The sequence below is a fragment of the Synchiropus splendidus genome, chromosome 4 (assembly GCF_027744825.2).
Source record: "Synchiropus splendidus isolate RoL2022-P1 chromosome 4, RoL_Sspl_1.0, whole genome shotgun sequence".
Taxonomy (NCBI): Eukaryota; Metazoa; Chordata; class Actinopteri; order Syngnathiformes; family Callionymidae; genus Synchiropus; species Synchiropus splendidus.
In genome coordinates this window covers 45,654-61,432 of record NC_071337.1, presented here as the reverse complement: position 1 = coordinate 61,432, position 15,779 = coordinate 45,654, and positions in this window count along the sequence as shown.

Below are 15,779 nucleotides of genomic sequence, written 5' to 3'. Positions count from 1 at the left end.
TTTGACTCCGGACCTTCTGTCTGCTTCACAGGGGAGCTGCGACATAAATGAGTCTCCGTGGAAAAACAGAGTGCTGAACGGATCGCCACGAGTTCTGGTTCGTCGTCATCCATCTCATCTCGTGCAACCCACGTGTCAAGTGCAGGTTTCAGGGCCTAAAGAGAAACAGAAAACAAAGTGAGGAATACAACTAAGGAAGCGGTTGAGAGAATCATAAAAGAGCTGAGTCATGAAAGAGAGAGTTTACCGCAGGAACGTGAAGTAACCAACTGGCACCAGGGAGTAGATTTCCAAGAATGAAGATTAGCTGATCGAGGCCAGCCATGTTGCCCGGAAGCTGGAAACAAGGAAAGGGAAACACACAAAAACCAGAAATAACAAAATAAAAGCACAAGGAAACCGAAACATGAGAAGATGCCTTTATTAGTCCCACAGTGGGAAAACAAAGAATCATCTCGGTGGAGAATTACTAATCACAATGCAGTTATCAATAACTGACATATTGCCATGTGATATGAAGCTGGGTATTGTATGTATCCTTTGGACGCTAGATTCATTCTCACAACTTGAACAGAAGTTTCCATTCCGCTCGGTTTTCATTCAGGAGTCATGAGGCTTCAGCTGCTTCCTTCTCACAGAAATGGCTGATGGTCATCCAGTTTCACCTCATAAATCTGGAGAGGTGGGTGATATGACATCATTAATAATTCGAAGGTGTTGACCTTCTACCAATGTGAGGAGATCCCATGGATTCGGTCACATTCTTTTGACACACTTACAGATCTATGATGAAGCGCTGACTCATCAGTCAGTCGCCGCTGGGCTGCGCAGCGAAGGCCCCGATAAAATGACATTTCAAAAATCCCAGGACCATGGCAGTGAAAGTGCACGTATGTGTCCAATGTCCAATGTCCGCCTGGCCAGTGAATTGGAAGCGCAATGGTGGAATATATGGCACTGGAGGAAGGGTGATGTGAGCTGGACTTTATTGGAGTTGAGCCCAGGTCTGCTCCGTCTCAGCTGGTGGCAGGACGAAGGAAGTACAGCTGTAATTTGATTGGCTGTTACTGAAAGACAATTGCAAGATGATATGGACGGAGGAGCTCAAAACCAGAGATGTATTTCAGTGTTTAACCCCTTCTTTTATCTTGTCAAGAGACTTTATTGTGAGGTAATTCATTCCATGAACAAATCAAGAGAGGTTCCTTGGAAGAATCTCACTTCATGTTGCCAGGAATGTCAAATGTCGCCCGGCATGTTCAGAAGTCTCATCTGCTGCATGGGCCTCGTGGACCTACTGAACCTGAGAGGAAGGAAGCCGGCCATCAGATGAACTGTGACTGTGTCCTCTCCTCCGGCTCGGCTCAGGCATTTGAATAATTTATGAGTGCTTATACATTGGTCCATTTCAGATGTCGCCGTTGATTCCGTTGATCAGTTCCCCCAACAGCAGCGCCTGTGAGGAAGCCTCTCACCAGAGTTTCTTGGAAAATGATCCTTTCGGTTATTCACATTTTGCTGAGTCATACTCATTGAGAGGCATCTGTTGAGATAACATTTAATGTGGAGGATGCCCAAATGTACACCCATTCCGTATGCAAATTGTTTCACTACTATGGGAGAGAAACGTGGCTACCAGGATAATGCAGTGAACAGCGCCTTTAAGCCAGCATGTAATGTCCCACGAACCAGTGCTGAACGGTGAAAGAAACAAGAGTTATTCCCCAAAACACCAAGAAAAGGGCTGGTCAGTCAGTGTCCTGTATGGCCGCATTACGAGCTGCGCAAGCGATCGGAGGCGCGTCTCTTGAAGCAAGGCACTTTCTCATGCACCATGGTTGTTGGTCAGCCAAAAAGCGTCTTCAGTGGCGTCTCATGCTGGACCACTGCATCCCATGTGCAGAAATCAACCATCAGGGTTGCACGTGGACTCATGACCCCGGAGTCAGGCCGGAAGCGGCAAGCAGTCATTGAGATGAGGAGGTGGCGCGCCGCATTTAAAGTGGCCCATCCTCACTCCAGGGGCGTCATATATTGATGTCGGGATAAACTCTTGCGTCCTATACTGACGCCGAAGGCAGCCATCCGCACAGCATGTTGACACATATTTCACCAGAAGCACATGGCCTGAAGGCAGACTTCTGCTGTGGGCAGCGCGTCACCTTCAGGGAAGACGGAGGTTGGGGTTTGGTGAGCCATGGGATGGCCCTCAGATAACTTCCTGTAACCGTCAACAAATGGCAACAATATATTACAAGAATGGGTTGTTTTCAAGAGACCAAAACAAGCGAACAACACCCGAGTGAGAGGGTCTGCAGTGGTCCATGAGTGGCTAACTCCTCTGTCTCTTCTTGTGATGCGTTGATAGCTTCAGCTGGTGTCAGTTTAATCCAGTTTATTTGCAAGTCACTTTTAACCATCGATTTAAAAAAGATTTTGATGATTGCTTACCGATTACTGGACATAATGAGGAGAAAATGTGCAGCATAATGATGATGTTTCCAAGATTGATTTGGTGAGCTATAACAACAGCAGTGAGGATTTAATGCTCAGAAGCCGCCTGGAACTGTTTTATTAGGATTTCATTTGTCAGAACCATTTCAGAGGTTGTTATCTATCTATGTAACACAGGTCTGTCCATTTCAGAAGCCATTTCCTTCTATTACCATATGACTGGATAAGCATCATGCGCTTCAGCCGCCAGCAGGGCAAGGCAGCAACTAGTTGGCTTCCTGCATCCTGTCAACGACGACACATTGATTTCTTGTGGTCTTGTGTCCTGCAGCAAGAAAAGCAGTTGACATAACTGTGCATTGTTGTTGCTATTTCTAGATGAACAGATACGGTACAGTACATATGTGCAAACCTTGATACGATCAGAGAACTAAAAATTGCTAAATAAATAATAATGAGTGAGCGATAGAGCAGCTTTGTTTTCATCAACAATGACAAAAATATTTCATCCGTAACATCGGTCAGACAAAGCTCCCGCCTTTCAGAGCAGGATTCCTACTGGAACCACATATCATCAGTAGAGTAAAACCAACCTGTCTCACGACGGTCTAACTCCAGCTCACGTTCCCTGTTGGTGGGTGAAGAATCCAACGTTTGGTGAATTCTGCTTCACTGCGAGGGCAAACCAATGGAGGAACAAGGAGTGGCTTTCCTTTTCAAACGATGTTACCGACACTGATCATGGTTCTCTGTGTTGTTTACGTTGATATTGCTGTTCACCAGTGTAGCCACCACGGGGAGTGCAGTCAAACCTCCCAGGTCAGGTCAAGGGACAGCGACTGAGCTGTGTCTGTGGGAGGAAATCAGAGTGCCAAACAGGAAAGTTGGAGAAAGACAGGGAAGCTACAAACTCCAGAATTTACTCTTGCCACTAAAACTCAATTGATTAATCACAGCTCATCTTAACAGGGACTTGATCAGACAAGATTGGTCACATGACTGTGGACCTTGTGGTGGCTCTAAGAAGTCAGCCCCACCATTCTGAATAAATCCCAGATGAAGGCTTAAGTCTAGAGTCAGAGTCAGAGAGGAGCCGATGGTCCTCTCCAGAAACAAAACATTGAGAATCCATTCCTTTTATTTCTAAAAACTAAAAATTCTCATAAAGTCAAATCACTCTCATCACTTTAGTCTCAGCGGCGATTCCCTTTCAAGTCTAACTTCTGAAGGCAGAGTCCACTCTATTCTCACATGCTATTGTAATGAATGATGCACAGTTGAGTCACAAATTAAGAACCAGTGCCAGAAACAATACGTCCAAAAACACAGGTCTGTGGAGCCAATGGTGGTCCTCAGAAATGGCTGGCGGGCAGTTGGAGGTCCAGCTTGTCAGGAGGGGCTGGAGGATTTAGTGCGGGAAGGATGGCGAGCCATTAAAGACCTGCTGGGAGAGCTCATGCATATTTCAATGGTGTAGATTAAAGGCTGGGAGAGAGTGTCTGAGCCGTCTTCTGTGACATGCCATTAACCCCGAATCGACTAAAGGTTGATGCAGGTATGAGTTAAGCATGTGTGCACACAGTCTTTCTATAGCTGATGATGTCAAAGTGACAGAGCTGCGGTCACCTCTGTCACAGGGCTGTGAGCTGAGGGCACTCCCACACCATGCACTGCGTCCCGGGTCAGTCGGCTTTGCTTTGAACATTTCTGAAAACTTAGGAGTCGGAGAGTCAATTTCCCGTGGGGCCACAGTGTCTGCTGTAGTAATATTGCCTCAAAAAAGAGTAATACAGTGGTGCCTCGGTTCTCCACCACAATCCGTTCCAGACGGCCGTTCGAGAAACGAAATCTGAATCGATTTCTCCCATTACAATGAATGGAAAAAGAAAGAATGCGTTCCGAGCCTTAAAACAGTCTTTTGTAGGAGTGACTGTCGAGTGTCTGCTGCAGGTGCGCTGTTCCTCTGTGTGTGTGGCCGCTGCATGTGGGAGGGGTTGTCGAGTGAGTGACGTCTCTCCAGAAGTGAAGAGGTGCCTGGTGCGTGTCCAGCTCTGAATGTGCGCTTCTGTGCAGTTTGGCTGTGACAAAGTCATAAACCAAGTCACGCTCTGTCCCAGACTGGCCTCATCCCTGTCCCAGCTCCAGCCCACAACAGGACATCAGACCCTGGAGTGGGCGCTCCAGCACCTCCCTGTGACACTCGACCACGGTCCAGTGCAGAGACAGGAAAGGTTTGACACCTCAATATGAAGAAGAAACAGTCAGTCAATGGAGCTAACGGGACACGTCTGCGCACAGAGGCTGCGTTATACACAATAACAGAGCACGTTGTGGGTCAGCTGACCGGCCCGCACACCTTATGTTTTTTCTGGCTTTTTTCGGGGGCGTTCAAGTGGATTTTCATTCGAAATCAGAAGCAAAAAAATTTTTGTACGAAGTCTGGGACGTTTGAAAACCAAGGCACCGCTGTACATTAATTATTCTTTATTTATTTAATGATTAAATGATTGTTATTCAAATCATATCATGTTTTATGTTACAGGTTTATTACAAATAATTACATACGTGGGAAAATATCTCCGAATTTGGAAATATTCTGATATTCCATGGGGAGGCAATTTAATGTTTAATAAAGGGGTCTGTTCTCGAGTGAGGGGTTAAGGGAGTCGGAGATTGGGGCGGTATTGCCCTGGCTCTGCTGCACTGGCATGTGTAAAAGAGAGCTGAGCCAAATAGAAACACTCTCCAGTCACTCACCTTTGGTCTTGAGCTAGGGCTCATGACACAGATACAAGTGGCTGACGTGAGTTTGGCAGGTGTCTCCCTCAGAGATAGGGTAAGGACTTCTGTCACTCGGGAGAGACTCGGGATGAGCCACTGCTTCTGATGGAGGCCTCCCTCTGGAGGTGTTTAAGGCACGGCCAGCTGGGAGGAGAGCGAGAGGTCGCTCGTGGGCCAGTTGGAGGAATGAGGTCCCCTCACTGGCCTGGGAGCGTCTTGGCTCCCCCAGTCGGAGCTGGTGGATGTTGCCCGGGAGAAGGCCGTTTGGAGCTGAAGCTGCTGCCCCCGCGACCCAGCAACAGATAAGCGGATATTGATGGATGGATAACAACGAGAATGCATAATACCCATAAAATGCATCAGATGTCAATTACAACTGGACTGTTTATATGTCACAAGAGGAACATTTCTACATTTCTCACTGGACCTTATGGGGGACGGATTAATACATGCCACAGGTTGATGTGCTCTGTGAAGGAAGTCATAGAAAAGTGTGTTTTTAAATGGCATTTTTCACATCAGTTTGACATTTTATTTTTATTTTTAATTAGCCCTACTTATATTCCATTCCAGTGGTCAACGTTTGAAGAATTTCAAGTCCAGCTCACCACACTCTGAGGTCCCCGGTCGGCCCTCGGGACTGGAGCGTTCCCGAGCTCCGACCAGACAATGGTCTTCAGCTGGAAAAACCAGGAAGGGAATGAGGTGAAGCTGAAGACGGAAGTGAGAGACGAAGCTTATCAATGTAGCTGAGCAAAGAAAGCGGCAGAGGAGGAGAGAAGCTGGTAATGGATTGATTCTTCGAGGGCCTGTTCTTCCTGTCTTCTTCCAGATGAATGGTAATTGCCCCGCCGGCTTTAATCATGTGTTGAATTGGCAAAAAAACAGGAGGAAAGCGTTTCCACGGTGATTGAGAATCGATCGCTCCTGCAGTCAAGCGAGTTTCTTCAAGGCAAGAGTAGAGCACTTTCCAAGCTCCTACTCTCGGGCCGCCTTGCAAGGCTGCGGAGCGCCTCATAAATGAAAACAGCGGCCGAAACAAAGCTGATGGCCCTGGGAAACGTTTAGGTGGATGAAACGCAGACAGGCAGGAGTGATCGCGGCTTCATTTACACTTTGACTGACGACACTTCCTTTGCTTGGTAGGATGTTTTTCTTTATTAACTCATGTCCACAGATGAAATCCACATTTCATCTCATTACTCTGTTCGCTTGACTTTCCCCGCCAACCGTGGTGGGCCTCGCAGATGTGCAGCGTCAGTTTGACTGCAGGCTTGGGTGAGTCCAGTTGTGTTTGTCTTCTTTGCTTTATCTGGCTGAAGTTGCCGAGGAAATCAGATGAGACGAGAGATGGTCCGCACCCCACGCACTGACGACCGTCTTCTGTCCTGGAAGGGTTCAACTGTTAGACCAGTGGCTTTTTAAACGGGGAGGGGGTGGGGCTAACATGAACACGTTTCATTATTCAGCTACACCCAGCAGATGGAGCTCATTTTACTATCGAGCATCTAAAGAACACCACCACAAGAGGGCTGCCGAGAAAATGTCAATAGTACTGGAAGAGACTTTCACCGCTAGGATTACCCATTAAACGCAAAGCAGACGACGAATCAACAAGTACGTCGACCCATGCATAAATATGACGTCTCCTGTCTTGCCTTTGCAACAATATACAACAATGGGTAATGAGTGGACACCACTGTGTGTACTGTCTCTCAAAATTCTGGCCGCTGACAGTTCGGAAACAATGTTTTAGCCAGAGAAAGCATTTGTTTTTGCTAGTGGTGGGACTTTAATGAGTTCATTACGATTAATTAATTACAACAAAAAATGCCTTAAAACAATTTAATTTAATTTAATTTTTTTGTCAGTACAGGAGTTCCTGCTCCACTGATGCCACTGATGCAGCGAGGATGAGAACAACAACAACAACAAACAAGGAGGAATCCTCCCTGAACCAAAGCAAAGAAAAGCTTCTGTTTGCTTTGGTTCAGGGAGGTTTTTCACTGCACGATGTCCAGGGTTTCCACCACTCTGAATGGACTTGAAATTCTTATCACACTGAAATTCTGATACAAATATTTTCAGACATTGAAAGAGCTTCAGTTTAAATCAGGTGATATAAAAAACTTGACTATAGCCACCATGGTGATTTATTGTGCTGTTGTCAAACTCATGCAAAAGAAACAATATTTTGTTCTTTAAATGTATGTGTGGCTCCATCGTTTGATTCAGTAATGCACCAAATTAAAAAAATGTGGCTTCTTCTTCTGACTCAGAGCAGTCCCCAGCACTCACAGGAGGGACGGCATTCCTCGGTCAGCCAAAACCCCCTTGGATTCTCCAACTGTTGCTGGAGGAAATGTGTAACATGACTGTACGTTGGGCCTCTTTGCTTTAGACTGCTGCCCTCTGGTTACTCTGTAACCCCAACTCTATGCGTCCTAGCTTAGTGGTTGTTGCCTTTTTTTTTTGTCGAGCTGTACTCACATGTGGGTCGCAGCCTTGCTGTGGTTCCTCCCTAACCCACCGGATCAGTTACCTATTGCTACATATTCGCCGGGGGAAAGGAGAAGTAAGAAAATCTAGAAGGGGTAGTCTTTAAGTTAAAGCTATTTGATAAAGATTATTGAAACAATGTGATGCTATTAAATAAAGTGACTAATGTTAAATTCAATTGCAAAGTTATCAACAACAAGAGAGAGTTAATGGTGACCAACGCTAAGAGCTGAATTAGTGAGCTCTCTTAAAACAAAGGGCAAACAGCAACCACGACTGTCATCGGTTGATGGTCAGTCGTGGGTTAGGGTTAGGAACGGTGGTCCAGTCGGATGACCCAAGCCCGAAGGCCTCCTGGCAGGGAAGCAATGACCTGAGTCATCAGGAGCACCACGCCGGACGGGCCAGGACAGAAAAGAGCTATGGAGAAACAGGCCTGGGCTGTAACGCAGACGCTGAGCACCACTCACCCGTATGAAGGTTGACCCACTCGAATCTAGTCTAAACTCAAATCAAATCAGTTCCAACATGGGAGTCAAAAACAGATTTGTTTTTCTCTTGATAATAAAGCAATAAATCTCTCTCACTTTGCTCAAACGCTCTGTTTGTTCCACCGGAGGTTTCTAAATATCAGCAGATGATCAATTGTCTGCTTCCGGTTCAGACAAATCCAAACAAACACTTCTCACTGCGGTGGAAAGAGTTCGGATGACGGGGGAATGTCGTGGCTTACTAGTGTTGTGCCTTGGAATGTTCGAATCATGGTCCTCAATAATACTATTCCCGTAAACGCATGGCCTGCAGCAATAGTACGATCAGTGTGACACAGTTTAACAACTGTGAAATTGGAGCCTTGAGCCATTATTATCTTCCTGCTGCTGAAGTATAATGAAGAGGAGCAAGAGTGGTGGTGCTTCTCCTGGCTCCCCAAGCCACATTCGATCAGAAACAAATGCACCCACGTATGTGATTTGTGTCTGACGCTCGTCTCAGATGAGAGACACAGCTCATTTGGAGAAGGTTGGCCACGCTCAAGAGAAAAGGTACCAGGAAGGGGAAGAAGACAGCCACTTCATGTCTTTGACTTCGATGATTTTCTCTGTCCCTCCGTGTAACCTTCTGATCTTTAAGTCTTTCCTCTACAACTCATCAACACAACGAAACGATGGAGACTGAAGCGGCGTTGAAAGACACGGAGGCCTATTTTAGGTGTCTCTCTTCAAGCCTGTTCTGTTACGAGGAATGGCACGCAGGTGGGAAATCAGCAAAACCAGCCCGGACTATTGCAGGCTCCAGAAAGACAGCAGCAGAAAGCAACAATGACATCTTCTGTCCAATTAATCCCCGTTCCGAAGCCTAATTTGTATCACCATGCAGCTGTTTTTTGGAATGAAAAATGAGCGAGCGGGTTCTGTCTAAATGAATTAAGAAATTATTTGCATCTTATTATCATTATTGTTGGCTCCAATATTGCGGGTTGTGCTTATTGTTGTTCTGTCCTGGGATGATGAGCCGGGAAGCTGCTTTCCTCTGGCTCTGTCTGTGTGGCTGCTGGAGAGCAACCCTACAGTCTTTCTTTTACAACGTCTCCGCAGCAACTAGCCACCTGCAAACGGCCACTTCTCCTCCCCCTCCCACCCCCCAACTCACCTCCCCTCTACCTCTCCAAGTTTACTGCAATGCACCAGTAGTGTTTAGAAGACAAAAGGAGAGACAAAGAGAGTCGCTACTAGACTCCCTCCTACTACCTCATTGATCCCACGGATACATTTTTAATACGGCCTCATCAATATAACTGCCGTCCTGACAAATGCATTTCTCAAACGCTCCTCAGTCGATAGTCATTTAGACTGAATCCCTGTCTCCGGAGTAAAGGGTCTTGATCAAAGCAGGTGGAGAATAAATCAGCAACAGAAATACTTCCCTTCTCCAGCACCCTCTCAACTGGATGAGTGTATCAAAAGCGGAATGTCTGGGAAGGAGAAGAGGAAACCCTGCCACCGACGGCGACTGTGAGGGCTTTAATGCACCATCCCTTGAAACAATTAGAAGCCATGGAGGCCCCATTACAGTGCTGTGAGCTTCTTCTAATGGAGCTGCAGAGCTGATTCCCAGAGGTCACAGCTTCTGCAAACTTCATTATTCTATTACCGTGATGATGATTTCACAATCAGAGGGGGCGTCACCTCCATTCCCTCGCTGCCCACGACGTGTCCCCGCCACTGCCGCGACGTCCCGCTTCAATCAGCAATAAACAATAAGTGGCGCAGTTCACCTGTTCGTTGGTCAGAGTCCTTTCCCATCCTGCTGCTGCTGCTCATGAAAGGAAGTCAACGCTGCTGCTAGTGAGTAGAAATCAACCCGACGACAAGATGGGGGTAGCTCTCAGTTCAGCCACCTGAGGGCGGGGGGCACACTGACTGAGAAAATATATCGCTGGACACAAAGAAGCGTCAACGATTCTTTCGTGGATTGCTGCATTTTGTCACCCAGTGCAAGGCTGGGAACCATGCCTCCAGCCTCCCTCCCTGTGTAGCTGGGATAAGCAACACAAAGCTTTTAGCTGCCTTTGTTCATGAACACAAAGGTAAGTAGCCAAAGTCCCCCCCAATTAATTTGGAATCATGAAAAACGTCTCGACAATTGATTCCCCGCACGATGGCAACACGGTGTCAGGTCGAATCAAGGCAGCGGTCAAACATTGCATCGCAGCAGGGAGGAGAAACAAATGTGGAGAAAATGTAGAATCTCTTCAACTATAAAACCTTCTCTAAGTGTTATTGATCTCGATGTGGTGTCTCCGAGTCCTGTGGTTTTAAAGAGTCCAACTCTGGGGCCATGAATTATTGAGAAGACAGGACATCACAAAGGGCCTGTGGATGCTTTTCACCCAGAACTCGCACCTTGTGCTTCTATCTTCTTCCTGTAATCAAACGTGGTTCCCTCCTTTGAACACATAAATAAAATCCAAACACGTGGTTTACGGTAGCTGCATATCAAATTCTCCGTGAACCACTTGTCTCGCGGTGCAGTCAAGACCGTGTTGAGAGCAGGTAACACTGCATAAATATGCAGCTTAAAATGATGATATATGGTCTACAAAGGTGGCTCAGCGGAATTACAACGCTAAATAAGTGTGCATCTGGTTCTAAGTCGATCAAAGCCAGCATTAGAATGGAGGTGAAAAAACTCTTGAGCTTCAGGATCAGCGAGAAAGATGAGAGTTCAGAAGGAACCAGTGAGCATGGAAGCCTGTTCTTCTCACCAGCAGATGAAGAGCCTCATCAGAACCAGGTGAAGCCAGGTGAAAGAATGAGGGACCAGTGGCAACCATCTGTGTTTGGCTGAACGTTTGCCTCAAAGCAGCGTAAACACGCCACGATAGCGAGCTATCAACACAGCAGAGAAGCTCTGAGGAACATGGGTGAGGAGGCTTCAACACTGGACCCAGTCAGTGCCACTGTTGATGTTCTGTCCTGCTGAGCCTCCTGAAGAGACTCGCACCTTCCAGTAACATGAGCCTTCAGTGTTGATCCCTGCAGACGCTTCATCCTCTCACAATAGTCCTGGCTTCCACAACCAGGTGGTTGGAATCAAAACAAGTCCTTGCTTCACATGAAGCTGCTCTTCTTCCTCAGAAACCCTTGACAAACCCCTCAGTATTGGCTGATAGTGATGCTGCTTCCACCCTTCACTGCACCAGTGACGTCACTAGATGGCGCCGGCGTTTGGTGCCTCAGTGACGTCACTAGATGGCGCCGGTGTTTGGTCCCTCAGTGACGTCACTAGATGGCGCCGGCGTTTGGTGCCTCAGTGACGTCACTAGATGGCGCCGGTGTTTGGTGCCTCAGTGACGTCACTAGATGGCGCCGGTGTTTGGTGCCTCAGTGACATCACTAGATGGCGCCGGTGTTTGGTCCCTCAGTGACGTCACTAGATGGCGCCGGTGTTTGGTGCCTCAGTGACGTCACTAGATGGCGCCGGTGTTTGGTCCCTCAGTGACGTCACTAGATGGCGTTGCGCTGTCACATGGGAAAAATGCCTTCATATCCAAAATCTATGCCTTAATACTGGAAAGGTAAATTTCATTTCACATAGAAGTCAGCGGCCCGTCCTGATGAATTCCCCCGTGTGCAGTTGAATTGCTCCTCAGCAAGAAAACAGTGACTGCAGCAACAGCATGACATGGTCTCCTGGGACAGCGCTCTGTGGATGGACACAACAGAATTGCTTCCATATATTTACATTCTTCCTTGCTGAGCCAAGACCCTTGGCGCGCGGGGCTTAGCCTCATATAATGTATCTTTGTTTTCCCTGACTATAGAAGATCGATTGCCAGTATCAATACCTTACAGCAATTAACATTTAATATCCTTCCACAGCCACTTACTCCATTAATGGCTGATTGATTATGCGCTGTATGGGAGCTGCACAACTGGGAATTGCAAGGATCCATTCTGTCTGTCAAACTACAGGCAGACTGCTCCACTACACAACTCTGAGTATCGATGGAAAAAGTTGGTTCACAGAAGCTGTCTGAAGACCCAGCCATCTGTGGGCCAAGAGTAACGCACGTCGTATTTAAACCACCCCCCCTCCCCCCACCCCTCTGTGCTCCATCCCTACAGTTCATAATCTTATCAACGCTGACGTATTTTCAGATCAAGGAGGAACTGCTTTCCATTTCAATCAAATTTAGGGCTTTGAAAAGAACTCATAATCCAATACTGTCGGTCCAGTTTGTGGCCTGATTCTCCACATCACTGTCCTCATCTCGTCTCTTTGGACAGAACGTTCTCTCTTGACACCTATATCTCCATGGGGGGTTAATAGGGATTCTTTTCTCACTCAAGAGGAATCTGACTTCCTCCACACACTCTCACTCCCAAGCTGTTCATGTAGCGACTGTCCTCGGTGCACTTTTGTGCCCGATGCTGAGAGCATCTGTTTTCCTTGTAAACCTGGAGCTCACCATCTCAACCCCCTCGTCTCCCGCCTTTGAAACGTCGTGCGGGAGGAGACTCATATCACTCCAATGACACATGGAAGGCTGGCTTCGGCATCGCTCTGGGACGCATCAGTGCACATCAAAATGGTCGCTATTTAACATGTCGGGAGATAGAATGTGTTGCACCTTTCAATGGGAAGGTGACACCGGTGATGTAGGGACCAAATCGCCCTTCGAAAGTGGGCCACACAGAAGCATGATCAGGCTGTTATTGTCCCGATTTGGCGCCTCCTTTTGTGTCCTCTGTTGACGCCAAAGGCAGCCTTCAGCATTTTGACGCATTAGGTTTACCATTGAAGCACATGTTCCACCAGCCTCTGCATATCCTGAAACGTAGGCAGCGTGTCCTCCTTTCATTCTGCAGTTCGCATGTCAACTTCAATTTAACGCCTCTTCAAACGCAAGCCAGACTCCACTGGCACTCCTTGAGCCTGGAATGGTACATGGTGGAGGAAACATTACAATGTGCAGCGCTGAAGGTTGTGTAGTGCAGTCCACTTTCCCAACGACAATATATCGGAGAATATATATATATATATATATATGGGAGGGAGGATGGGTTGAGCTGACAGAGAAGTACGGAACGAAAGACTAGAATTAAAAAAAAAGAAAATGCTAGTCATGCAGGTTAGTCCGAGGCTAGTCCGTACTATCAGGTTTCTGGTCAGGATGCACAAACCTATTTCATTTTCATGAGGTTTTGAGCCATCTTCGTCTGGTCCACCTCCATGCTGCCTGTTTTGTTTCACGCTTGTTATGATGTCTCCACCTCGTTTCATCATGTGCGATGACATGAGAATTCTGGCTTCGAGGACGAGCTCCTCGATCAGTGCTGAGGCAGATTCCTCATGTGGGCAGCTATGAGACTGTTGGGGCGCACCACACAAATCAGCAACGTTCAACACCAGATATTTATCTTCATGAGTGGGGTTCCCAGACATGAAAAAAACTGCTTTAAGAATTTGAAAAGCACTCCCACGTCATCTGGCATAGGAAACTTATAGGGACACAGTCAAATTCCTTCCCTCCTCCTGTGCCTTTAAAGGTGTGCTGCTCTGCAATCCATCTGCTGTAGTGAAGAACCTCTCGATTTACTGGTGAATGAGCCCACTCTCACCAATTCCATGAACTTCAGTGGTGACCAGCCGAAAAAGATCTGGGGGTGATATCGCCTCCCAGGTGAGGTGCTCTCGCCGCGTCCAACCAGGTGGAGCTGAGCCTGTGTGTCTCAGTTGACCTGGAATTCCCCCAGAGGCAGGTCTGGGCAGCCCACCCCCCCACCACCAAACAGCAGATCAGTTGTGTTGTGACCCTTCGTCCAGCTACCCATTGTCCTCTGCTTATCTGAGGTTTGCAGGCAGCTGCATAAGCAAAGAGCCCCTCTCTCCAGAGAAACCTCCAATTATGGTGACTAAATACCGAGGTGGACATTATCTTCCTAGCATGTCCAAGCAAGTATGTCCCAGGGATTCCTCATTGGTGGACAAACATCTCACCATCCTGAGAACATGCCCGAGCCACCTCAACTGGCCAGTCGGTGTGTGAGCCATTTCCATCCATGAGCTTGCTTTTTCACAACCAGCCCAAGCTTTAAAACAAAGATGAGAATAGGATCTAGAGAAGTTAGAGCTTTGCCTTTAAGTTCAGATCTTTCTTTACTTATTTGGACTGGCTAAATTGCTCGATGAATCCTAAGGTCCCACATAACCCAACCACCCTCAAGTGTCTTTGCAGGTGCAGTCGGCAAGTACCTGTCCTTCCAGCCTCTGGCCGCGGCGTCCTCACTGAGAAGGCACGTGAATGCTGTATCTTTGGACCCTGATGAGACTGATGAGAAGCGTGGAGACGCTCACCGTGAACAGGTACGTGGTGGGAACGCAGAGTTATCATGTGATCGGAATTTCCAGTGGGAGCAGGGAAGCGTTGCAGAGCCAAGTGGTTGCTATCTACTTGGTCATGCAAGAATCGGAATCATGTGAGACTAGTCAGTCCTGCAATACTTCCCGGACTGAAGTAGGCCCTGTCTTCATTGAGTTTGTGACAAGTGTGATCAAGAATGGGCATTGCTTGACCCCCTGAATGAAGGTCTCGTCATCCACGTTACCGGTCATGACGTAATGTTGATGCTGCTCTTTCACAGTACAATGTGATTAAAGCCTTGACATTGTGTTTTTGTTATGAAAAAAGTTTCACTGGCTGACTCCCTGTTTGAACGACTCGGCCAGCCACCAACCCCTACAAGAACTATTGCACCACTTCAGGTCATAAAAGCCGTTTCTTTTTCCTTTGTTTTCCTGCTGTGAAGCGAAGTACTGGCGGATGAAGATGCATCATTGAGCCCTCTGTTCCCATGACAGGGTCCGAAAGGAATCTGCCACTTATCTCCTGTTTCGGGAAAAAACGTCTTAGGACAATTTTATTCAAGAAGGAATGATGGAGTTACAGAAGGAAAACACACTCATAATGGGCAGAAGAAACCGTGTCCTCCATGGAAATGCATCGTTCATCACAAGTGGCGAGTCTTGCTGTAATTGAACCTGATCCTCTCACCACCCCATGTGACCATATCGATAAAGCTGATTCTGACCAGAGATGGACTGTTGTTTGTGTTAAGAAATGACCTAGTTTTCTCCATAGAATCCATTATCAAGTGCTGCAGAGGATGGATGATGCTCACAATGATGAATGCTGCCTACAACTGAGAGCCTTCAAACGGCGAAGATTTGAACAAGTTAGCAGTTCAATGACGTCATAAGATCAAACTTTGTGATGAGACCGACCTCAGGCCTGAAGTCATATCAGCAATGACCTCGACACTGCGTCGTAACAGGACAGGGGACTGAGTGCATGAGTTTATTAACCAGGAGCGATGCACACCTGACATGTAACAGGAGGCTAGGGTTCAGAGTCTCAAAGGCTCGGGTCAAACAGGACACATTAGTGTTGTCTGAATATTTCCATGTTTCAGGAGGAATACCTCCTTGATTTTAGCTTCCTGAGAGCAGCATCCTGAGCTTTGGCTGGACTTTTGAAAGGT